General features: G+C 40.0%; 1 long non-coding RNA gene across 1 annotated transcript; it reads right to left on the reverse strand.

The window, feature by feature from the left end:
* Positions 1-2,580: 2,580 nt before the first annotated feature.
* On the reverse strand, positions 2,581-8,540 carry LOC135300078 (uncharacterized). The gene is made up of 3 exons (XR_010361957.1): positions 8,515-8,540; positions 8,011-8,377; positions 2,581-3,143 (listed from the first exon to the last, which is right to left on the reverse strand). It is a non-coding gene; the product is annotated as an uncharacterized LOC135300078 (long non-coding RNA).
* Positions 8,541-10,393: the final 1,853 nt, after the last annotated feature.

Here is a 10,393-nt window from a genome sequence, read left to right on the forward strand (position 1 = left end):
TGGAAGTTCAGTTACAAAAATGTTACTTCGCTTGGGTTGTTATTCAGGCAAGAAATGTAAGTTTCCAAGGCTGTTCATTAGAAACAGGAGCTTGTTAGCATAATTTCGTGGAAGCAGACAGTATTTCTGATAAGCTCAAGAGGAGCTTAGCCCAGGTGCTCTTCGTCAAGGCTGAGGCCTAATGAGCATTTCTCCGATCACAGTGTGACCCGAGGGAGCAGGGGTGGGGGGAATGCACACCACATCTGCCCATTGTATAAACTGACATGTGATTAGAACATTAAAACTTGGAATAATTCAAACATAACAGTTACAGGTCCCTTCCAGGTTGAGACATTCTATCATTCTGTGATTCTATGAACAGTTCTAGGTCAAAAGACCTTCTGTGTGGTTTGGGAGTCAGCAGAATTTACGCTTTTCAAATGCCAAGAAAAGGTCATATGTGTATCGACATGCTGGCATATCCATAACACTGAGCGAGCACTTTTCAGAGGATCCAGGAGCATGGCATTTTCTGACCTCTCTTACATCCAAGCACCCTGGCAAATGTCTGGACTTCAGACATGACCTGGTGTGTCTTGCAAACCATTATTTGAACAGACTGTATCTGGCCTTGAGAGGGGCCTGTCTGTGGTCCTGAACACATACATTTGTCTTGATATGTCTCCAGTCTAGCTGTGACTGTGTTACATATCTGGGTACCATTTTATATTGGGTATTCATAACAGGGAGGAGGAGAGAGCTTAAACCCCCTTTAATCCCCCAGTAAACCCCTGCATTGTGTACATCTTCCCACCAAGGTCAGTTCTCCTCACAAATGGGTTGATGTGGTATTTCAACATGTACTTTAGAGAGAAAGCAGCAGATAAATTAATTTCTAATACATCAGCCCTGCATTGCAGCATAAAGCCCAGGCTGACAGAGGGGTAGTGTGGCTTGTGGGCAGCATGGTACTAGCATTCAGGGGCTCTGAATCCTCTGCCTGGCTACTGTGCATTTTTTTTCCACTGAGTGACCTTGAACACATAATTTGTCCTGTTATAATATGAATAAGATGATTCAGACTTCAATTTAAAACACTTCAAAATCTATGCTTGAAAAGCTCTATATGAGCATTAGCTATTATTGAAAGCAGTGCTAGTATCTGCATAGGTCCCCTCTGTTTCTGCATCTATTGTTCCTTATCTTCATCACTCCTTTTGTCTTCACTCCTTTGCCTCCCACAAACCCCTTCCCATAATCAACCTTCATAGACTGCACTCAAAATAGACCCTCAGCAGCCTGAAATAATTACTTCAGTTTAAGGCAAGTAGAGATAGAGAACGAGTCAGTAAACAGGCTGATGATTTTCTCCAGTAATCCAAAGCAATTATATAAACTTACATATGATCCTTGTGCTCCCATTCCTCCTGCAGTCTTTCCTCTTTCCTTCTTTGCTGTTTTGCTATTATTCTTACTTGGCATGCTACACCTGCTTCAGTCCAAATGGTCTGAAAGGCAAGGGATGTGTCTTTTTCTTTTTACTGTGTCTTACATACAAATGTAGGAATGAACATTACATTTGAAGCATTTTCTGAACACTTTGATGATTTACTGTTCTGCATATTTGTAAACACTTTGTTTTCTCCCCTGCAGTGAATCAGCTGCCTCTTTTGGATCTTTTGTCACTGATTCTTTCTGTGTGTTGCAGTTTTCTCTGCCGCAGAGCTGAGATGGGTTCTTTTGAAAGCATTTGCTTCACACTAATTTATTTCTTGCAGAGTCACATCACCCCAGGGCTTGATTCTCACTGCCTTTTGCAAACAGTTTCTCCCACTACTTGGGGCTATTGATGATTTCTTCCTGCTTTCTCTCTCTCTGGGGAGTGTGGGTTTTCCCTTGAGAACTGTACCTGATTTCTGAAGAAACTACAAGTTGTAACTGCATGAGAAGGAGCAAGGGGCTGTGTTACACCATGCCCAGTCTCTGAGGGGCACAGCCAAACCCCTAAGGAAGATGACCACAGGGTGTCACTTCCCTAGGACAATTCTGCAGGTCAGGACTTTCTGACTAGGATTTTTTTGTAGTGGTATAATGATGTTTCCTCTCCCTCCTCTACTCCTGGACTCACTAATATGCTATCAATATATATATACTATATTTTTAACATAAAATGACTGGAACAGGGAAGTAAGACTGCCTGCCATTAACCTCAGAATTAACGTTTTCAATTAAGTATCCAGAAAGACTCCTGCAGTCCAAGAGATCATTATTTAATAGAACAGTTTGCATGTAATTCTATTCTTAGAATCATAGAATGTTTTGGTTTGGAGGGGACCTTAAAGATTATTTAGTTCCAAAGCCCCTGCCATGAGCAGGGTCACCTTTCATTAGACCTGTTTGCTCAAAGCCCATTCAGCCTGTCCATGATTGCTTCCAGGAATGGAGCATCCACAGCTTCTCTGGGCAGCCTGTGTCAGTATCTCACCACCCTCAAAGTAAAGAATTTATTCCTAATATCTAATCTAAATCTACTATCCTTCATTTTTAAACCATTGCCCCTCATCCTACCACCATGTTTCCTGATAGAATGCCGCCCTATCTTTTCTGGAGGCTCCCTTAAAATACTGGAAGGCTGTAATAAATAAATTGTTCCTCTTTATGGAAATCTTAAGTAAAAGGCAAGAGATTTCTAGAACCTAAAGAGAAAACAGAGTTCACTTACACTTCTGGATCACTCTTAGTGATACTGTGGCAGATTTGAATCCTTTAGACTGAAGTGTTAAATACACAGATTCTGGTATAAACAGTAATAGAAAAGACCATGTAAATCTTTTTGTATTACATTTATATGAAGATAATGAAAAGTAGAAGCTTCACTCTATCATCTAGCCAGAATGCACTAGGTAATAGAGCTACACAATTCATTTCACTCTCATTTGATCCACATAAGGTGCTCTTTTTCATCTTCCTTCCTTTCTCAGTTTTGTTTTGTTTTATTTTTAATCCAAGTTTCCAATTTGTTTTCAATGCAAACAAAAGTTCAAAGTAAAATTCTGTCCAAAATTCCAGGCCTACTTCAGATGCTGGACCTCTCTGGGAAGCCTTATTTGGTTCTTCTTGCTCATTTGTGAGTCTTCAGGAATTCTGTCATGAGATATTTTCTGCAGAAAAGGACAGAAAAAGGAGAGAGGACATTGGAAATACGTCTATATGCAAAAGATTAAAACCGAAAAAGACATTAACTGTTTCTTTTCCTTGACCATGTATGGCCATTAGGTTAATTGTGTTAAAAAGTAGATTAGGCATTAGGAAAAGATCTATCTATAAGAGCAGGGAAAACTGGGAAAAACTACTAAGAGACTGATAAAATGTTTTCTTGGCAAATTTCTATGAAACAGAAACACCTGTCAGAGGTGATTTAGTTACCTTTACCTTGCTGCAAAGCAATAAACTGGACACTAGGAGATCCCCCTCTGCTCTTCCTTGCCTTCAAATACAAATTGGCATTGAAGACAATTCATCTCCAGGCCTTAGCTCCCAACAGCATTGTATATGGCTGTAATTGGTTTAACTATTCCAGAAAAACACTCCTGCCCATGTTTTTAAAGAGGCAGGCTTCAGAAATCTGTCAGTGAAATAAAGCCTGAAAGAGAGCATTCCATCTGGGGTAACCCTTTTTTGCCGTATGTCAGTCCCTGTGAAATGTTTTATGTATGTATTCTTTGGAAATCATCTAGCAGAAACAGCTGTGTGTGCTGCCCACCTGCTCAAGCCTACAATCTAGTGTTATTTCAATTAGATTTGATTGCAGGAAAAGTTTATGAAACAGCTATCAATGATTTCATGCCATCTGGCTTCCGCTTTTCTTCTGTTTAGAGAGACCCTGTGTTTACATTGATTGGCCTTCTATATATACAAGCATGATTGAGTTTTATTATTCTTTTTATTTGTCTGATAGCACTGTGCTTGGTGTCTTGCAGTGTGCTGTGCAAACTTACAACGGAAGAGAAACTGTAAAGATTTCATGTCACGAAGTTTGGATCAGACACACATGAGTGTGAATTGAAAACACACCAAAAAAGAAATTGTATTTTAAAAGTCCTCGTTTATTAACTAGAATATAATTATTTAATTATTTTTTTAACAGAGGTTGAAACTACTTGGTTTTAGCCATGTAAAAGCAAAGTTCTCAAACAAGACAGTACTTTGGCTCCCTTCCAGAGTCAACAGAAAGAGACATAAACTTTATCAGGAGAAGTGGGTCCAAAGCCATGTCTCAGGTGAAGTGGATTGTCTCTGGAGTCACCTCTTTCCTCTGTTCATTGTCGTGGGAGCTTGGACACCCAGGCAAAAATGGGCTTACCTTTTTAACTGCTAAAAGCAGAGGTGAGCCATCCTTTGACTACTGAAGTCCCTGGCTACTTTTAAACTCCTCAAATTATGGAAATACTATCTTTTGTTATTAAATTTTTTCCAATTAGCTTTTTTTCCTTTGATAGCATTTAGAAGTTTACTCTCAGGAGCAAGATGAACATAAGTCTTTCAAAATGTTGACATTATTTTTCTTTCTCCCACCAAATTCTTGGTGTTTCTGTTGTCTGTGAGGATTTGGTACATAAAAGTCAATCTGGAAGTGAGTGTTTCACTGGTAGAACAAATTCATCTTCTATCTTTGACCTGATGTCAGTTATGGCAGGCGTTAACCCCGGTGTAGTTGAACTTGACATTTCAAATGACAGCCAAAAGGTTCATTCCTGTTTGGGCAAACCAGCTCTAGGAAATGACAGCTCAAACTCACACTACCATCTTGCATGTTTGTGCCTCCTGAGAGGAACCAAATTTAGGTGCATGCGTTGACTTTGGAATTAGCACCATCTGCTCACACTGTGCCTGCCTAAGATTTGCTTGGGCTCCTTGCCTCTTTCTTCCCAGAAGGACGACACGCTGTGTGGGGCTTGCAGGTGGTCTGGGCATATGCTAGGCTGTCAAACTCAATGGTCTGGAGGCATCCCTACTCTTTGGAAATACTATAACCTCTTGAAACTCTATAGAAAGGACTGTGATACCATTAGAGGGTCCAAACCTCTTCTATATTTTTATTGCAGTGTTTATTCCATAGCTGTGTGCCTGCCTGGAATATTAAGTACCAACAAAAATTAAACTAAAAGAAGCAGGATAAAACTGTAAATATTCTGATGAACAGTGTCCCCCTTTATTTTCTATAGTTCCCACTAGAGTGGGGATTTGCTCCTGACTTTCATTGCTTTGTGTGACTGCAGCATAGATGTCACTGTGCTGTTTCTATTTAAAGCAGTGTGCAGGCATATAACGAACCTTCAGTGGAAATTAGCTGTTTAAACACCTTGCACCTGGCCTCTGCTACTTGCAAGCTGAGAACCATGCTATCTCATATGCCCCTGCTGTCTTTTAAAAACAGATTAAAACCTTAGAATTCTATATGTTTTTCTTGCTTTCACCATGGCACCAAGTTTCAGATGTTTTACTGGGTAAAGAAAAAAAAGCACAAGCCATCTGGAGTGGAAAACAATGTACTGTTACCACATTTTGAAACCAAATATTTGAAGAAAGTGAACAATTCTCTTTAAGCTCAATGAAAATGGGAGAAGTGGCCAACATATTTGCTTTTGCAGATTTCCTTATGAATTATTTACTACTTCACTAAAACAAATTATGTTAATAATATTCTAATAAGAAGTGCAGGTCTGACTCATGTTCGGCTGAAGAGATATGTGAGGAGAACCCAGGAAACTTTGCTGTAGACTCCCATAATTCTCTGGAATACAAATGGTATAATTACCCCAACACTGCTGAATATATATTAATGTAGCCAGCTGTAGAGTATAGCTTCCACATACTTACAAGGATATGTTTAAAGAGTAGCTAAATACTGATTTTACCATTATTCTTCTTTATTTTTATTATGAATTTGCATGACCACAGCACGAAGTGGCCAGATTAAACTATAATCAGTGCCATCAGTAAAAAGAGCATGTCTGCAAGAACCTTTACAGGTGAAACCAGTGAGCCCTGTTCTGGGAAACACAAGATACTTAGGCATGGGTACACGCACACATGTAACACCATGGATAGGTGTTGCAAGTTGCAAATTGTTTACAGGAGTAGAACCCTGCTATATCACAATCAGCTGCAAGATTTTTTTGTCGATATATGTGCAAGAACACCAAGGCACCTAAATCTGAGACTTTTCAAACCAGGGAATTAGGAAGGTGAACAACTTTGGGTCTAGCTGAAATACAGTGATTTATTCAAACCTGTTTCATGAGGCTGTGAAAGAGTCAGGTCTTGACTCAGACTTTCCAAGTCCCTGCTCAGATCTTTGCCCCAGGATGAATGCTCTTGTAATCAGCAATGCACTTTGAAACAAACTGCTTAGAGTGTAATCATCACCAGATCAATTCCTGTACATTCAGAAATATAGAAAACCCAAGTGTTATTTGGGTTTTGAATGTGCTATGATATACACATGCTCAATCCTAATCCTCTGGGCTCTGTGGAACAGATCACGTGTTTAAAGTAAGGAACATGGCTAAGTCTTTGCAAGAGTGGGACTAAATGGTAAAAATTTAAAATCTCTGTAGTAAATGGCTGCTCTCCATTTTGGTGAATTCAGCCTCCAGGAAAAACGGAAGACACCCCATCACCAACACAGAAACAACCCCGACAACAAGCTAATACAAAAAGTCTGAAAGAAATGTGTTATTGTCATGAAGAGAAAATCAGCAGTACAATTGGCATTTTAAGGAATGGAGACATCATTAAATAAATACATGTGCAAAGCAGAAGCTAGTAGTACTGCCAAAAATAGACCTGCAGAATATGGAAGCAATTGAGCTCTTTCCTTAGAAAACTTCTTCATACATTGGGTGCATCTGATCTTAGATGTGCAGTAGGAATAAGCAGCATTTTTCATATATATATGTATATGTATATATATGAGATTATAGATATATATAATCTTGGATAACATGCTGGATAAAGTCAAAGTGGAGGGAAGTGAGTAATAATCAGTAAAATTAATCTTAGTCCATTATCTGTAAATAAAACAAGGCAAAACTTTGGTTATAAACCTCAAGCCATTATGGTTTTGTTAGCAACTTAAAAATCATCTCAGATTTGTCAAGATATGAAAAATGGTTCATGAAACATCTTGAGTAAGTGAAGGTTTATTTCTACATCTCTACTGAATGCATGCAGCTCTTTATTTTTCTGCATGGTTTCAGAGCAATATGAAATAATGGTTTGTGGCTTGACACTGTGAGCTGTGTTTCACCATAGGAGGTTTTTGTAACTCTGGATAGATCTTCAGCTGGTGTAAATTTTATTCCAGCTGAGCATCTGGTCCTTATTTTCACTGGTTTATACTAGCCAAATTAATATCAAAACTGTGAAGAAATATGTTCATAAAAGAAACATGGTATTCAAAATATATTGCTGAAGAAGAATTGTTTCAAAACTGAGGCTGGATTTTCCTACTGAATCTTTTCTCTATATTCTTACATTAAACATGCAAAAATTTAAGAGAATGGGGACAAGTAGAAGAACTTGAGGAGTATACAGCACCTGAAAGGCAACTGAAAGCAAAATTTACATACATCACAACATCTCTAATTTCCAGAATAACTCTTGTTTCTTAAAAAAATATATTGTGTGACTCAGAAACTCTTAACTAATACAGCACTTTCTGTTGCACCCAAAATAGAATAGAATAGAAAATTACATTTGGGAGGAAACTACAATGACCATCTTGTCCAACTGCCTGACCATTTCATGGCTTAGCAAAAGCTAAATCATGTTTATTAAGGACATTTTCCCAATGCCTCTTTAACAGTGACACCCTTGAGTCATCAACCACTTCTCTGGAAAGACTGTTCCAGCATTTGACCACGCCCTCTGTAAATAAATGTTTATAAAGATCCTGCCTAAACCTCAGTTTTCAACCATTCCCATGTGTCCTGTCACTAGATAAAGGGGAGAGGAGATCAGTACCTCCTTCTTCATTTCCACTCTTCAGGAAGCTGCAGAAAGTAGCACGGTCACCAGTCAGCCTCCTTTTCTCCAAACTAGACAAGCCCTGAGTCCTCAGCCACTCCTTACAGGACATTCCTTCCAGCCCTTTCAGCAGCTTTGTTCCCCTCCTCTGGATGCATTCAGAGACCTGAACATCCTTCTTGAACTGTGGGCCCAGCACAGCTCGCAGGGCTCAGGTGAGGCCACCCCAGGGCTGGGCACAGCAGGACAGTGACCTGTTTTACCCGGCTCTTGTGCTGTGTTTGATGCACCCCAGGGTGGGGTGTGCCCTCGGGGCTGCCAGGGCCACTGCTGGCTCACATTGAGATGATATTTTCCTTGAAACCTGAAAAAAACACTAAGTTGAAAAACAAACTACAAATGGATTGCAAACCTAAAAAGATAACTTCACTCTATATGTTCCTTGGCACTGGGTGAGGATGTCTGAAATGCAGAACCAAAGAAGAAGTGGAGCTGCCATACCTGCCTTTCTAAGCAGCTGGTGCTTTTCTGACACAGCAGTGCCATAGCAACAGCTCCCTCTGGGAGGCCTAAACCCTGGGGTACATTCACCCAGGCCCTCTGCACCTACACACAGATACACACACCACACCAGCACAACCACAGCCTCACATGGTCAAACACGTAACAAGTTTGCACTGGCAATATTGAGATGAAATGCAGGCATCACACCGCCCAAATTTACAGGAGCAAGAGGCAACCAAGGACTCAGGTACCTCAGAATAACAGACCTGTTACCTTGCTTCTCAGGTACAACTCAGCACAAGGAGAGATGCATGCAAAAGAAGCAGCATACTGAGCCCCATCCAAACCCTGCCTGACAGCCTACAGGAGATTCAGAGCTTCTGGCATCTCACCTGTACTTACTTGCAGTCTGGCACCTGTACTTGCCTCTCTCAAGACATGAGATGCTCAGTATGTCAGGGAAGGCAGTGGGAGCTGAAAATGCCTGAGATAAATCTTCAAAAATTTAATGTTTTTTAGGAGTATTTCTAGAATTCCCGAAGGAGCTTATTAAGTTGCACATTGCACATATCTCATTGATTTCTATCTGAGTCCCCCACGTACTATTCAGGTTTGATACCAAGTGATACCAGCTGCATCTAGGTGAAGTCAGTCTCTTCCATTTGACTTTCTGCTCCCCATATGCTGGTGATGTCCAGCTTTGTCTTGTCATCTACCATCTGCCTGGGGTCCAGTTTTTCCACAAAACTGTGTGTGGGCCAAAACATGGTCTTGATGGCAAGTGGGAGACTTCCCTCACGTAGACATGTACATGTGCCTGGGACTTCAGCATGCATTGGGGAGAACCCTCACCCTGAATGCATTGGTATCAGAGAGAGTTGTAGGTACTTGGATGGTCAGGTATGCTGGAGTGAGCCAAGAAAGTGTTTACATCCCCTAGCTAGCATAGCCATTGATGGCTTCATGTGACTTTGCAGAATTCTGTCACAAACAAGTAGCTCTCGAATTCTTCTGGAAATAACAGACACTCCTAGGCAAGTTCCACACAGGCATTTTCAGAGTGCACAGGACAAACATGTGAAGGCGTGGCCTCATTTCCCAGGTAGATAATCAGTAGTTTAGAACTTTAAAAAAATATTTTTCCTTTCTCTTTAGGTAATCCATTTTTCTGTTAAAAAAACTATAGTGCTGACGTGTTATTAGCTCGTGTCAATGATATAATTGCTTTGCGATGAATACCAAAAACTCATCAAACTCTTTGGTATAAATGGCATTATTACACATATATGCATGTATTTACAGTTGTGTCTCCGTCCTTTGATGAATGAAATGTATATTTATCTTCTACCACTTTTTAATTCAATTTCCAAGATCCGATTTCCACTATCATTTAGGTCTGTGGAGGCACATAGATTTGTAACTGTCCCTTGGTTTATTTTGAAACACAGCATGAAAAGATTTTACCACATGGACAACTGGGCAGGACTTTTTTGTTTATGTTATACCCATATGCAAAAATCTCTTACTTGCATTGAGTTTGACTGACCAGTTCAAGTTCTGGATGTCCTTAAGAAATGATCCTGGGCTTTAGACTACAGGAATAGTATGACAAGTCTTGCCATTCAGAAGTAACAAGTAATAGGTGGAAGTCCCAGGCAAGAAGAACCCTATTCTGATGATGAGCAAATTTAGGATGCTTAAAAATTCACAGTGAGCTTCATAATATGCTTGTGCAGACAGTTAGTGCTTACAAGGAGATTAAGGTAAATGTTTGTTCAGATGACTAAAGATGAGATTTCTTGGCTTCCTACATGCATGCCAAATTTCCTTTGAAACAGACTGGATTACAGGTACAGTGAGAAGATGAAGTGAAAGT

The sequence above is a fragment of the Passer domesticus genome, chromosome 4, assembly GCF_036417665.1.
Source record: "Passer domesticus isolate bPasDom1 chromosome 4, bPasDom1.hap1, whole genome shotgun sequence".
NCBI lineage: Eukaryota > Metazoa > Chordata > Aves > Passeriformes > Passeridae > Passer > Passer domesticus.